Below are 2,500 nucleotides of genomic sequence, written 5' to 3'. Positions count from 1 at the left end.
TCCCATCACCAAAGACAGTTCACACAAACGTACGTAAGTGGGGGAACAGTTTTCTAGTCTCAAATATTTGTCAGGACAACCTGAGTGTTGCCGTGTGTGGGGGTCAGAGATTTAAAGTGTTGGCGCATGTTTGGCTCAGAGTGGTGCGTGACAATGACACACGTGCTGGTGAATTTACTATATGGTGTATATAAAGGTTAGGTTACTCATACTACCGCCTTTAACCTGTAAAATCTTTTTCTTCTCTTATAAATAACTATGTACCTTTAAATGTAGTACTAAAGAGAGAGAGAGAGAGAGAGAGAGAGAGAGAGAGAGAGAGAGAGAGAGAGAGAGAGAGAGAGAGAGAGAGAGAGAGAGAGAGAGAGAGAGAGAGAGAGAGAGAGAGAGCTGGATGGATGGATGGATGGATGGGTGAATGGTTGTGTGGATATAAGTATGTATGGTGGGTGGACAGATGAGTGGGTAGGTTGGTGGGTTGATAAATAGTAAGTGGATGGATGAATGGGTGGGTGAGTGGATGAATTGGTACCTAGATACGTGGATAGATGGATGGACTGATGGAAGTCACTTGTTTGATGGATAGGTAGGATTGGAGAGTGAATGGATGGATGGGTGGGTGATTGGGTGGATGGGGGATTGGGTGGGTGAGTAGGTGAGTGGATGTGTTGATGGGTGAACGGGTAGATGTGTAGGTGTGAGGGCAGTGGTAACAATGATCTCAAGATGCGTGTGTTGGGGGGGGGTGGAGGATGAGTAATTAAGTAGACAGGTGGATAGATTAATGGGTGGATGGAAGAGTGGGTAGATATGTGTGTGGGTTGGTGGGGTGAGTGAGCGGATGGATGGGTAAGTGGTTGAGCAGACTGGTGTGTGTGGTAGGGTGGGTGGGTAGGTGTGGCTGAGTGGATGGGTTGGTAGGTGTCCGTGGGTGAGTCGGTGGATTGCTGGGTGAATGGAGGGTGTGGATGAGATGTGGATGGTGGATTTTTTTTTTTTTTTTTTTTGTGCTTCATGTTGCACGATCTTGTTGCGTCCCTAGATTTTTAATTCAGGCATTGAGTTTTTATAACTTTACTTAATTAGTGTTATTAGCACATATTTGCACCCACATCATCATAATGGACTTCCAACCGTGATACAAAGCGACCAAACACGAAAAAAAAAACTACTAAAAATTGGATCTTTTCTCTTCAAACAAATTCCGGTAAATATCTGGAAACACTTCACTTTATATTTCCGATTCGAATTACTTCACGCATTTTACACTCAACAGACACTCACTCACAGACCCCACAACTAATACTTAATGAGAAAGCACACCGTACGCAGACCCAGTCCCCCTTTGCCCGTATATAACATCAACATTTTACTCTGGACTGCATTACAATTCCCTGGCTCTACTTATTGGTACTGTGACAGGCGGCTTGCCCATCTTGTCCCTCTCTGGTCTGACAGCTCTGTCTAGCTTGTCTCTGTCTCCTTCTATTTCTGTCTCCTATACCTCATAATGTACACTGTGATGTTGAAGCGAGTTTTTGCCCCAAGAAGCTTCCATTGGTATAAGATTTATTTTCCAATACTTCGCTGATACGGTTTACTTTCCCACAACTTTCAATAAGATTAATTTTCAAGTAACTATATTTCTCCAAACTTCGATCATACGGTTCGTTTCCCCATAACTTTCCATAAGGTTCATTTTCGACTAACTATAATTATTTTTCAATACTTTGATCATAGGGTTTATTTTTTTCCATAACTTAAGGTTAATTTTCGATTAATTTCGGTAAATCACATCTTCATCTAATCAGGAACAAGGAGGTGGTCGTTTCCTCTGTTGTGCCGGCTGTCCGTCTTGTCCACCTCATTAGCTGCCGGTGACCTCTGCTTCCCTTGTGTGATAATTTAATGATAGCCATTTGGGTATCTCTTCTTGTACTCTACTGTTATTCCCTGGTTGTGTAAGTTTTGTGATGACTCGCTGCATCTTGTTCTCCTCGGCGGTCTCGTCTTGTTTCTCGTCTATCAGGGTGGTGACTGCTTCTTGGTACCTACTTTTCTGTTTATCATCTTTCTACTTTCTTACTTCCTTCTTTATTTCTTCATTCGTCATTCTTGTTTCATATTCTTCCTTCCTCTTAGTGTTTCATCTGTTCTTCGTGTCTCTTGGATTACAACAGTGGATTACAACAGTGGATTACAACAGTGGATTACAACACGTTTGGTGTAGATGGGTGGATGGACGGGTAGGTGGTTGCGTGGGGTGAGTATGAGTGAGTGAGTAGGTTAGTGGAGGGACAGTGGGCATTGGCTGAGTGGATGGATGTATTGGTGGATGGTTAAGTGTGTGGATGGATGGATATGGGCCAATGTGCAGTTAATGGTAGGGTAATTGTGTTGGTAGATGGATGAGTTGGTAGATGTGGGTGGGTGTTTGGACGTATGTGGATGGATGGGTGGAAATGGGTGGGTGGATATGTAGGTAGTGGATGGTGGGATG

This window comes from Scylla paramamosain, chromosome 12, assembly GCF_035594125.1.
Source record: "Scylla paramamosain isolate STU-SP2022 chromosome 12, ASM3559412v1, whole genome shotgun sequence".
NCBI classification, from domain to species: Eukaryota; Metazoa; Arthropoda; class Malacostraca; order Decapoda; family Portunidae; genus Scylla; species Scylla paramamosain.
This window is presented reverse-complemented; position numbering follows the sequence as displayed.